Raw genomic sequence first — 19,399 nt, forward strand, 5'->3', positions numbered from 1 at the left:
TCCCATTAGTTGGATCGTGTGTTATATTCAAAAGGTTGTGGTCGTTGAGGTTCTTAATTCTCAATAGACAAAGCCATTGCATGTGCTTGGGGATTGATGAATTTCCAGATGATGCTAAGGATGAAGGTGCATCAGTCAAAATAAACACTTCTGGTTCTGATGGCTTGGTGTCCCTTAGTAAAACAAACCCTGAAGGCATTAATTTAATGGGCACATATCTACTCTCTTCAAAAAACTTAATATACTTTTCCTGCACTGGAACAACTCGAGCAGGAGTTGAGAGAATTTCACAAAATGGCTCGGCTTCAACTTTCCTTTCAGATGCAATATCCACCTGCAAAAATGAAATTAAATTGAATAAGCATAGAGGAAAAGTGGGTTATGTATATGGACAAAACGAGAAGAAGCCCAAGATTATAAAATGAAGGAGCAATAAACTTTAAATAGCAATGTTAAATCGACCTTGATTTTCTCAATACAACCATGACCATAAACAACAGTGGTGTGATATACTCCATTCCTATATCTCAGTGACAATATTCTCTACAGAACCTTAGTGCCCATTTTCACTGAAGAAAAATCCATTACATATAATAAGGTGGTAATAAGACAAAGATATCATAAATATGAAATGGGAAATCCAATAACTAATAAGTGGCGACAACACTAAAATAGCTATGATATGAAATTTGAAAAATAACCTTCTAACTATAATAACAAGTCAATGAATGGTAAAGGAGCTCTACAAAAACCAGAAAGAGATGTTGACTTATGAATTGCCATTTAATAAAAATATCCCATTTACTTGTTGAATTGAGACTTCTGTGATCCATAATAGTTATAAGAAGAGCTTCGGCGTAAATCACATATAGAAAGACTTTTGTCGACGCGTTTCGAGCCAGCGAGTGTGGCTCATCGTCAGGACAAGTTGAAGAAACAGATCCAGCTTTGCGTGTTAAATAGTATGAGCAGGGCCTCCAACGACTATCTAGATTAACGGCTAGCTTTGACTTAGGGACAGTCAAAAAGTCAAATTGATTATTTCAAGGAAGATAGTAATGACCATACCTATATATAAATATATAATTATATAAATGAAATAATTTAAGAAGGGGTTTACTTTAATAATTATTTAAAATGTATAGTTTAATAATTTTTTTTTTTTTTTTATTAAATGGGAATTAGTTAAATTGAAGACCTAACTTATTTATAAACAAGCTAAACGTAATTAAATAAAATAAAAAATAATAATACAAATCAGAAACTAAATAAATAATAATAATATATATTCGCTAGATAAATAAATAAATAGATAAAAATAAAAATAATAATAATATATATAAATTAGTTATGAAAAAATAATAAAGTAAACACTAATAAGAAAATAAAAATGATATATATCCGTTAATAAATAGATAAATTACCAATACTAACAATATATAAAAATTAGTGACGAAAAATAATAATAATAATATATATTCCTTAATAGATAAATAAAATTAGTATATAATAAAATAATAATAATATATATAAAAATTAGTTACGAAGAACTAATAAATAAATAAATAAATAATAATAATAAAAACATAAGTAAATAAATATTTGTTATAACAATAATAATTAGGGAAAGGAGGACGACTCACCAATAAAAATAAGCAAAATAATAATATATATACATTTTAACTAATTATTAAAGTAAACCCCGTCTTAAATTATTTCATTTATATAATTATATATTTATATATAGGTATGGTCATTACTATCTTCCTTGAAATAATCAATTTGACTTTTTGACTGTCCCTAAGTCAAAGCTAGCTGTTAATCTAAATAGCTGTTGGAGGCCCTGTTCATACTATTTAACACGCAAAGCCGGATCTGTTTCTTTAACTTGTCTTGACGATGAGCCACACTTGCTGGCTCGAAACGCGTCGACAAAAGTCTTTCTATATCCCATTTACGTTAAGAACTTGTAAAAGTATGGAATCAAGTTGTAGGTGGCAATTACCTGCATTGCTTCCTCCTCCTTATCACTAGATTTTGGGCATTTCATGGGTCCTGCTTCACCATAAATGTTTCCCTCATCCATAACAATTTTTTGATCTATTTCTTTCTTTGTTCTCACTTTAGCCTTTGCTGATGTAGATAAAACAACAATTGGAATTTTTACTGTAGAAGTTATTGTTGGAGGTGTTGTAGGATGAGGATACTCAAATAATGAGGGCTTGGCATGTGAAACAAACTTAAATTTTGGGACCTTCAGTTCATAATTGAGCCCAATCAAAGCAATAAGTGCAAAAGAGAGGCTCAAAAACATATACAAGTGGATACCAATACCAAAAATGACTAAATACTGCCATACCAACAACAACAGTAATTCTGTCATGCTTAGTCTTGGATGACAACTTAATTGAGACATTCCGACCACCTGCATATAAAATACCAAAAGCTCAAATTGCACCCATCTTGCTCATGGTGTCTTCATGCTTGTCAAGAATGATCTTTCTCAAGTTGATGCCTGAAATAAGAAATAAAAACGACATCAGGGTGATCTATTGCAACAAAACCTGGAGTTTGAATGCAATATAATAGCACCATCAATCTCTATAGGATATAATTCTACCTTTGAATGCCAACATTTATAAGTTATTATTCCAATTGTAAACTTTGCATTAAAAATTAACAATAGAAGTGCAACTACAATGGCAACAATGACCATTTGTTTACTAAATAAAAACTTACGACATTGTATAATAACACACCTGAAGCTACCAACACAAGGTTCACGTGCCTCATTTGTTTGCACAAGAACCTTAGCCTTGGCTATAAGGGCACCTTGATGAACAAATTTTATCATTATTGATGTTAATGGTTCTAGCAACAAAATTACCTCACTTAATGTTGTGCTTGCACAAGAGACCTACTACCAAGGTTGTTCCATATCTGACAGGTGGATTATATGACTCAGACAATTACGAAACTATTCGTGGGGTCTATTAAATTTGCGGAGTTTGATTTAGAACCATATGAAGGACCAATACAGAATACACTGACCCTCTTGATACTATTCTTAAAATATTGAGCCAAATGCTTCATCAAGATGCAACACAAAAGTTATAACAAATCAAGTCTAAAATTTATCTAATAATAAAAACATGGTACAAAGCTCTACCTTTCGAATATGGGCTTCCACCAGGAAGATAAGGAGCCATCAAAGATCTACCTTGTTGTAGGTGGAAATTACCTGCATTGTTTCCCCCTCCTTATCATTGGATTTTGGACCTTTCATGGGTCCTGTGTCACCAGAAATGTTTCCCTCATCCATAGCAGTTTTATGATCTGTTTCCTTCTTTGCTCTTACTTTAGCCTTTGCTGATGTAGACAAAACAACAGTTGGAAATTTTACTGTAGAAGTTGTCGTTGGAGGTGTTTTAGGATGTGGATAGTCAAATAGTGAGGGCTTGGCATGTGAAAGAAACTCAAATTTTGGGACCTTCAGTTCATAATTGAGCCCAATCAAAGCAGTAGGTGCAAAAGGGAGTCTCAGAAAAATATACAAGTGGATACCAATACCAAAATTGACTAAATACTGCCATACCAACAACAACAATGATGTTGTCATGCTTAGTCCTGGATGACAACTTAATTGAGACATTCCGACCACCTACATCTAAAATACCAGAAGCTAAAATTGCACCCATCTTGCTCATGGTGTCTTCATGCTTGTCAAGAATGATCTTCTCAAGTTGATGCCTGAAGTATGAAATAAAAATGATGTCAGGGTGATAAAAAGATCTATTGCGGAAAAACCTGGAGTTTGAATGCAATATAATAGCACCATCAGTCTCTATAGGATATAATTCTACCTTTAAATGCCAACATTAAGAATTTACAATAGAAGTGAAACTACAATGGCGACAGTGAACATTTGTTTGCTAAATAAAAGCTTACAACATTGTATAATAGCATACGTGAAGCTACCTACCATGAGGTTCACATGCCTCATTTGTTTGCACAGGGACCATAGCCATGGCTATAAGGGCACCTTGACGAACAAAATCTACCACATTTGATGTTAATGGTTCCTGCATCAAAATGGCCTCACTTAATGCTATGCCTGTACAATAGACCCACTGCCAAGAATGCTACATATCTGACATGTGGATTATATGACTCAGACAGTAAAGAAACTATTCGTGGGGTCTGTTAAATTTACAGAGTTTGATTTAGCACCAGCATAAAGGACCAAGACAGCATACACTGACCCCCTTGATATTATTCTTAAAATATTGAGCCAAATGCTCCATCAAGATGTAGCACAAAAGTTATAACAAATCAAGTCTAAAATTGATTTAATAATAAAAACATGGTACACTGTAAGATAGCACATAAACCTGCTCAGGTTCGGAGTATAAAACAAATCCAAGTGCTAGCACCACAGTTCTTCTCACATCATCGCTAACATTGGAAACAACGAAGTGCAACAGACGATGAATGGATTTGTTATTGGATGTGCCCCTGTATGCGAGGGCCAGAGCATAAATCCCACCATATCATAGAATTGGATCCTAATCACGAGTCATTTGCTCTATAAGTGTATCAACCTCTTCTTCTCTTCCATAGTTAATGATATTTCAAGGGCCAGATATCTGTACACCATTATTTACAAATAGACAGATTAAAATCTGGTGGAAAGTTTCAACTTGAGTAGAATTAGTCAAGGAAAAATAAATCTTCAAATGATATTTTCACATGAAATACTTTTCAAAGTTCAAACATAAGTAACCAACAATACCTGATAATCTTTTCATGTTGAGTATCATGTGCATATGCAAGCATCTCACTGGCCTTTTCACTCGCAGTTCCAACTATAAGCAAGCCCATACTTATGCCAAAAGCCTCTCCAACAACTGCACTATCTAAGTAAAGAACATTCTTGACATCCTCATAAATCTCTTCATCGACAGTTCCCAAAGCAGCCAAACCCAGTCCCAAACATGCACCATGTTGAATTATCTTTTGTAATCACCACAAATTTGTTATAAGTGCTTTGAAAACAAATAATTGATTTGAACAACACATTTTTCATTAAAGGTTCTATACATCAAATGATACCAGTGGCTGAAAGTTAGGTGGACACTCACTTCAACACTTGTATTGTGAAAAATTTCACGAAGAAACACTTTAATTCCTTCCCCATGGTTGTTTGTATGCATAATCCCTAAACCATACAAAGCTCCGTCCCTATATGAACCATTTGATGAAGATAAGGAGCCATCAAATATCGACCTTATTGAAGGTGACCCCTCTGAATGATACCTAAACCAGCGGTAGCACTGAAATTTGCCCAATTTGTGGCTCTGCTAAGCCATTCTTGGTAAGAGAATGTGTTAGAAGTTAGAATTCTAGCTTATTAAAATAATTTCTCAAAAAATGTAAAAAGTAGTTGAGCAAAACAACTTGAAAAAGAAAGACATATGACCAGGATTTCTCTTAGGAATGTGTCTAGGATTACAAACTACTCATAGTGTTTTCTAAAACTATATTAAAAGTGGAATTGTGATTTGGCCGTGCTTCTTGAATACCAAATTTGTAGAGAATAATAATATATATTAATATCAATCAATTCAATCCACTTCGAATCTTCCCCTTTATAAGCACTATATTATTTGCTCCCTTAGGCTTATTAATTCTTGAATGCATTTTGATATGTCCAAACTCAGTCATTGTGTACAACATATCTAACTAACTTCCAAATCAATTGCATTATATGATATTGACATGTTTTGACTGGAATGGAGCATAAAACATCATCAAAGAAAAGACAATGTTTTAGTATGCCAAATACATTGGTTTATCACTATTTAGACTTTACTTACTAAGGTAAGTTAAGCTTTTAATTCCTTTATCAACCCAAGAAAGTACACTTAGAGGCACTCATCTAATGTATATAGATCTAGAAGGATCCAGGATTCTAATGATAGCCTAGTGAAATGAAATTAACAATGCTCTCTTACAAGAGGTCCTTCCTTGTCTTTTCAAGCACTTAAGCATCAATTTAGATGAAAACAAATATAATGAAATTTTGATTACTTAGGTAACAAAAACGGAGTATTAATTCCTTTGTTAGGGGTTCTACAATTCCTTTACAAGAATTTTGTTCTATAGAGTCCCTTACAAAAAAATTTCTATAACTTAATTATTCAAAGAAATATTCAAGATGAGTAGTTCTAGAAATCAAATAGCAAGTGATTCCTTTACAAGATTCATTCAACTAATTACTAATTGAATTCTGCATTCCAAATCATGAATTATGAATTAACTCTGAAATCAAAATCATGAGATAACAAGCATGTTTGTTAATCCTTAAGATGGATATTGGTTGAGTCCTTTTACAAGGCTCTTTCACAACAAATACAAATATTTCAATTAACAACTTTTAATGGCATAAACTTGTAGCACATAAATGAAATAACAAACTCTAAATATCAGATTTATCAATGCAATTTAGAAAGAAAACTAAATAAGGAGTGTACCAGCTCCGTAGTGGGGGCCCTTCCACACTTCGCAAGCACACTATAAGCTAACTCAAGTGAAAGATTATTGGATCTGAAAGCATAGGCTGAACTCAATGCTGAAGCTCTGACTTTGAAAATCGAAAGTCACACATAGGCTGTTCCAAGTTCTTCATAAATCAAAAACTAAACTATCTAGTTCTCCCTTTGAGCTATTTATCACCAATTTCCATAGCAAAAAGAGACTATTCATCCTCCCCAATATCCTAATGAAATCATATCAATTACATCAAAGGAGGTTGAAATTGGTTCAAGTCCTCCATTTAGTAAAAAATATCAAAGAAAATAGAAATTCTGTTCACAAAATCTGGAAATTCTGCTGAAGTGGCTGGGTTTGACTAGCGTTGAGCAGACACCTATTTCCTTCAAATCCAAAAGTGGATAGGTAATCCACCATCCGTGTACATTTAGCTTCATGCCCACAATATTTGAATTCACCAACCTGTTATGCAACATGTCAAACCATGGAGCAATTACAGGAAGTTACAACTTCTTGTAATTTTCTGGAAAATGTCATTTTTAACACAATAATTTCAAAATAAAAATAATGATAATGACATCATATAATATAGTTTCTAAGGGTTATGGATGAAATATGAAGGTTAGATGGTCAAAAATGATGAAAAAAAGAGGATTTTTAAGTGAAATGGACAGTCATAATTTGATACCAACATTCCCCCAAACTCAGGATTTTGCATGCCCTCATGCAAATGAATTCTAACCTGTCAAACTCTGCCTTCTGCCTCTATTGCCTGAAGTAAAGCATTGATGTTCATTTGGGCTTCATACTCTGTCTTCAAAATTTGATACTTGGTTTTAATTGCCTTCTTTTGCTTGTAGAGTTTATAGGCCTTCCTACAGATTTGTATTTTATAAGCTTTGATTCTCATCTTGAAATTTCGTGCTTTGTATTTTGAGTTTCAATTTCTCTTTTCAACTTTCCTTTCCAACTTTCTTTTCTTCTTACTTGAGAATTCTTGTTCTTGTTGTTCCTTTTCCTTATCTTTTATTTCCGATCCTTGTATGTAATCATACTAGGGCTATTGTAGAATGTCATCTTCCTACACCGTTTTCCCTTTCTGACCAAACTTAGTCTTTTTGGACTTTCTTGTGTAGGTGGTAAAAATTTTGTCCTGCTCAGCTTTTTCAGTTTCCTCTCTTACCATCCTTCTTGTTTTGATACTGTTGCTGGATGGAGTAGAGATACTAGGTATGTGCTCTGAAAATTCTTCTTCCATGTCATCCACATTAATCAATAACCTTGGATGTTGCTACCCTTCCTGTTCTTCATTTGCTATAAATTCATTAGTCACCATTTTTTTTTTCCATGCCACGCCTCTCTTTTGCAATTCAAACTCAATTGATATTTTCACCAGACCAAAATGATATAGGCTCATATCCTTGTTCTTTCTTTGTTTTTGTATAGTCTTAGACATCTTAGTTAAGCTTTGCAAAAGAAAATAAGGCAAGATTCTAACACAGTGTCCTCTTAGGTGCATTAACAGTTTGATATGATAAAGGAACACTATACTGTATCTACCCTCACATCTTATAAATTTATGAATCACATAGACTATTTCATCCCATGGATGAATGAGCCGACTCCTAGGAATCCTTGATTTCCAATTAACTAATGACACCCTTGTTCTAGATACAAAATGTATCCAGGTTTCCTCCTTAAATTGCTTTGTTTTGAAATAATTTTCTCCCTCTGGACTTATGCCTATAGCTTGGGCAATTGTATCCTCTGAGACCCTAAAAGATAGGTTCTCTACTGATGCAGCCCAGGCCACTCCCAGGCCACTTCTACCAGGACCTTCGACAACCGTGCATGTAAAACATGCACCTCAATACACACCAGAGCATACACTTAAATTTCCGGAAGCTTATCTCAGGATGTTGTAATCTCAAGATTTAAAAAGAACCGAGCTTGTCTAACACACAATGCTATAAAAACCATACTTGTTTAATACACAGTGCTCTTCATGAAATTCTTTAAAAGAAGCATACAATATGTGGACTTACGCACAAAATGTATATGTATATCCATGTTATATACGCCCACAGTATATTCTCCCTTCATCTTTGATATCGGCGTCGGTTATATAGGCTGGACTTTGCCATGGGCAAAGACTCGTATATTATGGACCGATGCTATATGTATTTCTCTACTCTCCATGCTGGGTTCGGGTCGATATATATACAAGTCGCTAATGCGTATTCCTCATATGTCTGCCCACTTACTTACGCACATCCACAGTCTATCTTTACTTTGGTATGGGCGTAGCTCTTCCAGGACTAATTGCTGCATATATTTGCCTTATTTAACTGTTGAAATCTGTTATCATTTAACAGTTAAATTATCATTTTACATACATTTGTTTCTACCTGTTATCGCTCAAAGTCCGAGCTTCTGCCTTGAGTCCGCGGTTCAGGTGATAGATAAACGGTTATACCGTTTACTCCTAAGCTGCTCTCGGCCTGGTTACTCTATTACTCCACAACCGAAAGGTTTGAATATTTGTCACACGACGGACAGCTTCAGAGGTCTTTGACGCTGGTTGTGGGCTCAACAGGAGTGACAACTTCCAGGTATAAATTCAAATATAAACTGAGATGGAGATTCAAGAATTCTACGAGGGCAAGATTCAATTCAAGGCGGTATGTCCTCAGAAAAACACCTACGTAACTGTAATATCCAAGGCGATGTATCATCACACGAAAGACAACGGATTCAATAATTAATACGCACAGCAATTGCGCGTTGAGAAACGAAAGGCTAATGCGTGTTCAATAATTAACACATACAACAATTGCACATTGAGAAAAATAGAACCATCAGCACCCATATAATTTCAACATTATATAACATCGATTTCTACGGCCATGTGCAGTCACACATCTCAGAATTTGTCAAACGCAACATGTTCGTATCGAATTGAATTTTTCATATTCATATTTACAATAAAACAAACATTCACACATAGTTTTCTTCATGGCCACATAGGCAAATCGATGGCCCTTTTACAAACTGCCCGAAGGCTCCCAAGGAGAACCCTTGCTCACTCCTCACACTCACTCCTCACACCCACTCCTTACACCCACTCCAATGCCTTTTAGGCTTCCTAATTTATTAAACTTAGCATGATCTAAAAATCCTAAAATCACTCAACTAAAGCTCATGCAATGCATACATATGGCAAAAGCATCCCTTCAGCTTTATTCTGTCTTTTTCCCTTTTCTAAAATAGAAAAGCTTTTCTTATCACTTAATGATCCATATCCATTCCTTTTGTGCCTAAAAGCTCTCCTAGTTTTATTTATTTATTTTGAAAATATCTAATAAAAGCCTAAATATTAAACTAATTCCACAACTGTATGAACCCTATGTCTATTATTTACAATAATTTCCTTTTTGGGCTGGATGCTCCCGCATCATACTCCCAAGGTAGAAAATTTTCATGATCTCCTGATCATGTGTTTAGCTCTATGTTTGCCTAGATCCCATATCTTGTACTATAACTTTCCATTTGTCGCTACTTCTGTCTGTTGTTCTTCTCCAGGTCTCCACACTTTATGCTGCTTTGCTCCACTAGCTGTACTCTTGCAATCTTTTGCTGTCTTCCTCTTGCTACTTCTGCTACTTCTCTTCTTTGCTGATGTCTTTTTCTGAGACACTTTCAGCATGATTCTTCTGATTAATTCAATTTCCTTGTCCAGTAAATCTTCAAGCTGCTGATTTCTTGCTTCTATGCTGGTCTCTGTTCTGATTTCCGCCCGATCATCCACACCCTCTTGTCTTCTGGAACAGAGAACCTCTTTTTCCTTCATTTGACTGCTCAACTCAGTCAAGTGTTCCTCAACACCTGCGATAATACCTGCATTCACAAAACACTTGTTAAAACAAAAATCATAAGGCATCAGTGCCTTACTTCCCTCTGCCAGCATCTCAGTATGTTGTTCTGAATTGTCCATCTCAATCAGCACATCAGTATGCTGATTCTCTCTGCCCAAAGAATTCTCTAAATAACTCTCAAGACTATCAACCAGTCTTTCTCTCATACCATCTGTTTCCATGATGTCTTTCTCCTCTCGTTCACTATACTGAACTCTTTCATCTGTTGCAATCTCCTTGTCATACTCTGGATTCTCCAACAAATATTCTAATAATGCAATTTCTCTGTAGCATTGCTGAAGCATATCATCATCACCTGCATTCATACATAAACTTCCAGTTTTAACAGACTCAACTGTTGCTTCACTTACCTATGCTACAGACTGATCCACTTCTTCTGCATCCATACGAGCTTCCTCTTGTACTGTAACACTCGCACAAGGTTGCACATCCTCCTCAGTAAAACCTGTAATCACATCACAATTGTCAGCTACAAAATACATGGTTTTACATTATCCATCTGATCTGGATTTGCCCAATAACTGAAGAAATCATCAATGATCTTCTCCTCTGTTAACTGCATGCTTATCTGTAAATCTCTTTTCTGCTGTAGCCTCTGCCACTTCACTCTCTTCCTCATCAATAATCCATGTCTCTGGTCTTTCACATTTTCCCGTAACAACTCCATCAACAGCTCAAGATGAACTGCTATCTCAGCTTTCTCTTTCTCATACTCTTCCTGAGTCAACTGCTGTCTTATGCCATTCGCCTTGGCATATTTCTTCTCTTTTTTACTCTGGCCTCTTTCTGAACCTCTGCTCTCTCCTTTATGACCTTCAGTAGTCATCTCCTTCGCCATGAGTTCCTCACCTATGAGTTGCATGAAGCCTCTACCACAGTAAACTCTCTTGCTGCCACTTACCTCACCAATCCTTCCCTCCGGATCTGGTCTTTTGGTAATCATTGGTCCTCTGCTGGAACCTTTCGAGCATCCTTTACTGCTCCTGTAGGCTTCTCTCATCTGCAACTTTATTCAACCTCTGTTGAATCTTTAGGTTCTGCCACATTCACTTAGAATCCTTTGTTGGACTCCTTTATCACTGCACTCTAGCTGTGATCTACTTCTCCCTGCTGGAGATTTCTTCACTATGCCTGTAAATCAAATTATCAAGCATAACCTTTAAAGCAGAGATAAATAATACCTGTCAGCTCACCTTTCAAGATCCTGTTGATCTTGTTTCACTTCATCATCCACACTACATCTCTGTGCTGCAATATTCATCAATTCCAAAATCCGACATTCATTCATCACATGCAATTATCTTAACTAAAAAAACTTGAATCTTCAACCAGAACTATTCTAGCTCTGATACCACCTGATGCAGCCCAGGCCGCTCCCAGGCCGCTTCTACCAGGACCTTCGACAACCGTGCATGTAAAACATGCACCTCAATACACACCAGAGCGTACACTTAAATTTCTGGATGCTTATCTCAGGATGTTGTAATCTCAAGATTTAAAAAGAACCGAGCTTGTCTAACACACAATGCTATAAAAACCATACTTGTTTTACACACAGTGCTCTTCATGAAATTCTTTAAAAGAAGCATACAATATGTGGACTTACGCACACAATGTATATGTATATCCATGTTATATACACCCACAATATATTCTCCCTTCATATTTGATATTGGCGTCGGTTATATAGGCTGGACTTTGCCATGGGCAAAGACTCGTATATTATGGATCGATGCTATATGTATTTCTCTACTCTCCATGCTGGGTTCGGGTCGATATATATACAAGTCGCTAATGCGTATTCCTCATATGTCTGCCCACTTACTTACGCACATCCGCAGTCTATCTTTACTTTGGTATGGGCGTAGCTCTTCCAGGACTAATTGCTGCATATATTTGCCTTATTTAACTGTTGAAATCTGTTATCATTTAACAGTTAAATTATCATTTTACATACATTTGTTCCTACCTGTTATCGCTCAAAGTCTGAGTTTCTGCCTTGAGTCCGTGGTTCAGGTGATAAATAAACGGTTACACCGTTTACTCCTAAGCTGTTCTCGGACTGGTTACTCTATTACTCCACAACCGAAAGGTTTGAATATTTCTCACACGACGGACAGCTTCAGAGGTCTTTGACGCTGGTTGTGGGCTCAACAGGAGTGACAACTTCCAGGTATAAATTCAAATATAAACTGAGATGGAGATTCAAGAATTCTGCGAGGGCAAGATTCAATTCAAGGCGGTATGTCCTTAGAAAAACACCTACGTAACTGTAATATCCAAGGCGATGTATCATCACACGAAAGACAACGGATTCAATAATTAATACGCACAGCAACTGCGCGTTGAGAAACGAAAGGCTAATGCGTGTTCAATAATTAACACATACAACAATTGCACATTGAGAAAAATAGAACCATCAGCACCCATATGATTTCAACATTATATAACATCGATTTCTACGGCCATGTGCAGTCACACATCTCAGAATTTGTCAAACGCAACATGTTCGTATCGAATTGAATTTTTCATATTCATATTTACAATAAAACAAACATTCACACAGAGTTTTCTTCATGGCCACATAGGCAAATCGATGGCCCTTTTACAAACTCCCCGAAGGCTCCCAAGGAGAACCCTTGCTCACTCCTCACACTCACTCCTCACACCCACTCCTTACACCCACTCCAGTGCCTTTTAGGCTTCCTAATTTATTAAACTTAGCATGATCTAAAAATCCTAAAATCACTCAACTAAAGCTCATGCAATGCATACATATAGCAAAAGCATCCCTTCAGCTTTATTCTGTCTTTTTCCCTTTTCTAAAATAGAAAAGCTTTTCTTATCACTTAATGATCCATATCCATTCCTTTTGTGCCTAAAAGCTCTCCTAGTTTTATTTATTTATTTTGAAAATATCTAATAAAAGCCTAAATATTAAACTAATTCCACAACTGTATGAACCCTATGTCTATTATTTACAATAATTTCCTTTTTGGGCTGGATGCTCCCGCATCATACTCCCAAGGTAGAAAATTTTCATGATCTCCTGATCATGTGTTTAGCTCTATGTTTGCCTAGATCCCATATCTTGTACTATAACTTTCCATTTGTCGCTGCTTCTGTCTGTTGTTCTTCTCCAGGTCTCCACACTTTATGCTGCTTTGCTCCACTAGCTGTACTCTTGCAATCTTCTGCTGTCTTCCTCTTGCTGCTTCTGCTACTTCTCTTCTTTGCTGATGTCTTTTTCTGAGACACTTTCAGCATGATTCTTCTGATTAATTCAATTTCCTTGTCCAATAAATCTTCAAGCTGCTGATTTCTTGCTTCTATGCTGGTCTCTGTTCTGATTTCCACCCGATCATCCACACCCTCTTGTCTTCTGGAACAGAGAACTTCTTTTTCCTTCATTTGACTGCTCAACTCAGTCAAGTGTTCCTCAACACCTGCGATAATACCTGCATTCACAAAACACTTGTTAAAACAAAAATCATAAGGCATCAGTGCCTTACTTCCCTCTGCCAGCATCTCAGTATGCTGTTCTGAATTCTCCATCTCAATCAGCACATCAGTATGCTGATTCTCTCTGCCCAAAGAATTCTCTAAAGAACTCTCAAGACTATCAACCAGTCTTTCTCTCATACCATCTGTTTCCATGATGTCTTTCTCCTCTCGTTCACTATACTGAACTCTTTCATCTGTTGTAATCTCCTTGTCATACTCTGGATTCTCCAACAAATATTCTAATAATGCAATTTCTCTGTAGCATTGCTGAAGCATATCATCATCACCTGCATTCATACATAAACTTCCAGTTTTAACAGACTCAACTGTTGCTTCACTTACCTGTGCTACAGACTGATCCACTTCTTCTGCATCCATACGAGCTTCCTCTTGTACTGTAACACTCGCACAAGGTTGCACATCCTCCTCAGTAAAACCTGTAATCACATCACAATTGTCAGCTACAAAATACATGGTTTTACATTATCCATCTGATCTGGATTTGCCCAATAACTCAAGAAATCATCAATGATCTTCTCCTCTGTTAACTGCATGCTTATCTGTAAATCTCTTTTCTGCTGTAGCCTCTGCCACTTCACTCTCTTCCTCATCAATAATCCATGTCTCTGGTCTTTCACATTTTCCCGTAACAACTCCATCAACAGCTCAAGATGAACTGCTATCTCAGCTTTCTCTTTCTCATACTCTTCCTGAGTCAACTGCTGTCTTATGCCATTCGCCTTGGCATATTTCTTCTCTTTTTTACTCTGGCCTCTTTCTGAACCTCTGCTCTCTCCTTTATGACCTTCAGTAGTCATCTCCTTCGCCATGAGTTCCTCACCTATGAGTTGCATGAAGCCTCTACCACAGTAAACTCTCTTGCTGCCACTTACCTCACCAATCCTTCCCTCCGGATCTGGTCTTTTGGTAATCATTGGTCCTCTGCTGGAACCTTTCGAGCATCCTTTACTGCTCCTGTAGGCTTCTCTCATCTGCAACTTTATTCAACCTCTGTTGAATCTTTAGGTTCTGCCACATTCACTTAGAATCCTTTGTTGGACTCCTTTATCACTGCACTCTAGCTGTGATCTACTTCTCCCTGCTGGAGATTTCTTCACTATGCCTGTAAATCAAATTATCAAGCATAACCTTTAAAGCAGAGATAAATAATACCTGTCAGCTCACCTTTCAAGATCCTGTTGATCTTGTTTCACTTCATCATCCACACTGCATCTCTGTGCTGCAATATTCATCAATTCCAAAATCCGACATTCATTCATCACATGCAATTATCTTAACTAAAAAAACTTGAATCTTCAACCAGAACTATTCTAGCTCTGATACCACCTGATGCAGCCCAGGCCGCTCCCAGGCCGCTTCTACCAGGACCTTCGACAACCGTGCATGTAAAACATGCACCTCAATACACACCAGAGCGTACACTTAAATTTCTGGATGCTTATCTCAGGATGTTGTAATCTCAAGATTTAAAAAGAACCGAGCTTGTCTAACACACAATGCTATAAAAACCATACTTGTTTTACACACAGTGCTCTTCATGAAATTCTTTAAAAGAAGCATACAATATGTGGACTTACGCACACAATGTATATGTATATCCATGTTATATACACCCACAATATATTCTCCCTTCATATTTGATATCGGCGTCGGTTATATAGGCTGGACTTTGCCATGGGCAAAGACTCGTATATTATGGATCGATGCTATATGTATTTCTCTACTCTCCATGCTGGGTTCGGGTCGATATATATACAAGTCGCTAATGCGTATTCCTCATATGTCTGCCCACTTACTTACGCACATCCGCAGTCTATCTTTACTTTGGTATGGGCGTAGCTCTTCCAGGACTAATTGCTGCATATATTTGCCTTATTTAACTGTTGAAATCTGTTATCATTTAACAGTTAAATTATCATTTTACATACATTTGTTCCTACCTGTTATCGCTCAAAGTCTGAATTTCTGCCTTGAGTCCGTGGTTCAGGTGATAGATAAACGGTTACACCGTTTACTCCTAAGCTGTTCTCGGACTGGTTACTCTATTACTCCACAACCGAAAGGTTTGAATATTTCTCACACGACGGACAGCTTCAGAGGTCTTTGACGCTGGTTGTGGGCTCAACAGGAGTGACAACTTCCAGGTATAAATTCAAATATAAACTGAGATGGAGATTCAAGAATTCTGCGAGGGCAAGATTCAATTCAAGGCGGTATGTCCTTAGAAAAACATCTACGTAACTGTAATATCCAAGGCGATGTATCATCACACGAAAGACAACGGATTCAATAATTAATACGCACAGCAACTGCGCGTTGAGAAACGAAAGGCTAATGCGTGTTCAATAATTAACACATACAACAATTGCACATTGAGAAAAATAGAACCATCAGCACCCATATGATTTCAACATTATATAACATCGATTTCTACGGCCATGTGCAGTCACACATCTCAGAATTTGTCAAACGCAACATGTTCGTATCGAATTGAATTTTTCATATTCATATTTACAATAAAACAAACATTCACACAGAGTTTTCTTCATGGCCACATAGGCAAATCGATGGCCCTTTTACAAACTGCCCGAAGGCTCCCAAGGAGAACCCTTGCTCACTCCTCACACTCACTCCTCACACCCACTCCTTACACCCACTCCAGTGCCTTTTAGGCTTCCTAATTTATTAAACTTAGCATGATCTAAAAATCCTAAAATCACTCAACTAAAGCTCATGCAATGCATACATATGGCAAAAGCATCCCTTCAGCTTTATTCTGTCTTTTTCCCTTTTCTAAAATAGAAAAGCTTTTCTTATCACTTAATGATCCATATCCATTCCTTTTGTGCCTAAAAGCTCTCCTAGTTTTATTTATTTATTTTGAAAATATCTAATAAAAGCCTAAATATTAAACTAATTCCACAACTGTATGAACCCTATGTCTATTATTTACAATAATTTCCTTTTTGGGCTGGATGCTCCTGCATCATACTCCCAAGGTAGAAAATTTTCATGATCTCCTGATCATGTGTTTAGCTCTATGTTTGCCTAGATCCCATATCTTGTACTATAACTTTCCATTTGTCGCTACTTCTGTCTGTTGTTCTTCTCCAGGTCTCCACACTTTATGCTGCTTTGCTCCACTAGCTGTACTCTTGCAATCTTTTGCTGTCTTCCTCTTGCTACTTCTGCTACTTCTCTTCTTTGCTGATGTCTTTTTCTGAGACACTTTCAGCATGATTCTTCTGATTAATTCAATTTCCTTGTCCAGTAAATCTTCAAGCTGCTGATTTCTTGCTTCTATGCTGGTCTCTGTTCTGATTTCCGCCCGATCATCCACACCCTCTTGTCTTCTGGAACAGAGAACTTCTTTTTCCTTCATTTGACTGCTCAACTCAGTCAAGTGTTCCTCAACACCTGCGATAATACCTGCATTCACAAAACACTTGTTAAAACAAAAATCATAAGGCATCAGTGCCTTACTTCCCTCTGCCAGCATCTCAGTATGCTGTTCTGAATTCTCCATCTCAATCAGCACATCAGTATGCTGATTCTCTCTGCCCAAAGAATTCTCTAAAGAACTCTCAAGACTATCAACCAGTCTTTCTCTCATACCATCTGTTTCCATGATGTCTTTCTCCTCTCGTTCACTATACTGAACTCTTTCATCTGTTGCAATCTCCTTGTCATACTCTGGATTCTCCAACAAATATTCTAATAATGCAATTTCTCTGTAGCATTGCTGAAGCATATCATCATCACCTGCATTCATACATAAACTTCCAGTTTTAACAGACTCAACTGTTGCTTCACTTACCTGTGCTACAGACTGATCCACTTCTTCTGCATCCATACGAGCTTCCTCTTGTACTGTAACACTCGCACAAGGTTGCACATCCTCCTCAGTAAAACCTGTAATCACATCACAATTGTCAGCTACAAAATACATGGTTTTACATTATCCATCTGATCTGGATTTGCCCAATAACTCAAGAAATCATCAATGATCTTCTCCTCTGTTAACTGCATGCTTATCTGTAAATCTCTTTTCTGCTGTAGCCTCTGCCACTTCACTCTCTTCCTCATCAATAATCCATGTCTCTGGTCTTTCACATTTTCCCGTAACAACTCCATCAACAGCTCAAGATGAACTGCTATCTCAGCTTTCTCTTTCTCATACTCTTCCTGAGTCAACTGCTGTCTTATGCCATTCGCCTTGGCATATTTCTTCTCTTTTTTACTCTGGCCTCTTTCTGAACCTCTGCTCTCTCCTTTATGACCTTCAGTAGTCATCTCCTTCGCCATGAGTTCCTCACCTATGAGTTGCATGAAGCCTCTACCACAGTAAACTCTCTTGCTGCCACTTACCTCACCAATCCTTCCCTCCGGATCTGGTCTTTTGGTAATCATTGGTCCTCTGCTGGAACCTTTCGAGCATCCTTTACTGCTCCTGTAGGCTTCTCTCATCTGCAACTTTATTCAACCTCTGTTGAATCTTTAGGTTCTGCCACATTCACTTAGAATCCTTTGTTGGACTCCTTTATCACTGCACTCTAGCTGTGATCTACTTCTCCCTGCTGGAGATTTCTTCACTATGCCTGTAAATCAAATTATCAAGCATAACCTTTAAAGCAGAGATAAATAATACCTGTCAGCTCACCTTTCAAGATCCTGTTGATCTTGTTTCACTTCATCATCCACACTGCATCTCTGTGCTGCAATATTCATCAATTCCAAAATCCGACATTCATTCATCACATGCAATTATCTTAACTAAAAAAACTTGAATCTTCAACCAGAACTATTCTAGCTCTGATACCACCTGATGCAGCCCAGGCCGCTCCCAGGCCGCTTCTACCAGGACCTTCGACAACCGTGCATGTAAAACATGCACCTCAATACACACCAGAGCGTACACTTAAATTTCTGGATGCTTATCTCAGGATGTTGTAATCTCAAGATTTAAAAAGAACCGAGCTTGTCTAACACACAATGCTATAAAAACCATACTTGTTTTACACACAGTGCTCTTCATGAAATTCTTTAAAAGAAGCATACAATATGTGGACTTACGCACACAATGTATATGTATATCCATGTTATATACACCCACAATATATTCTCCCTTCATATTTGATATCGGCGTCGGTTATATAGGCTGGACTTTGCCATGGGCAAAGACTCGTATATTATGGACCGATGCTATATGTATTTCTCTACTCTCCATGCTGGGTTCGGGTCGATATATATACAAGTCGCTAATGCGTATTCCTCATATGTCTGCCCACTTACTTACGCACATCCGCAGTCTATCTTTACTTTGGTATGGGCGCAGCTCTTCCAGGACTAATTGCTGCGTATATTCGCCTTATTTAACTGTTGAAATC

General features: G+C 37.1%; 1 pseudogene; it reads right to left on the bottom strand.

The window, feature by feature from the left end:
• LOC149264612 (26S proteasome non-ATPase regulatory subunit 1 homolog B-like) overlaps window positions 1–19,399 on the bottom strand; it is a 34,754-nt pseudogene that overhangs the window by 4,424 nt on the left and 10,931 nt on the right.

The sequence above is a fragment of the Pinus tabuliformis genome, chromosome 6, assembly GCF_031772625.1.
Source record: "Pinus tabuliformis cultivar Carrire ecotype Pingquan chromosome 6, CPIR1, whole genome shotgun sequence".
NCBI classification, from domain to species: Eukaryota; Viridiplantae; Streptophyta; class Pinopsida; order Pinales; family Pinaceae; genus Pinus; species Pinus tabuliformis.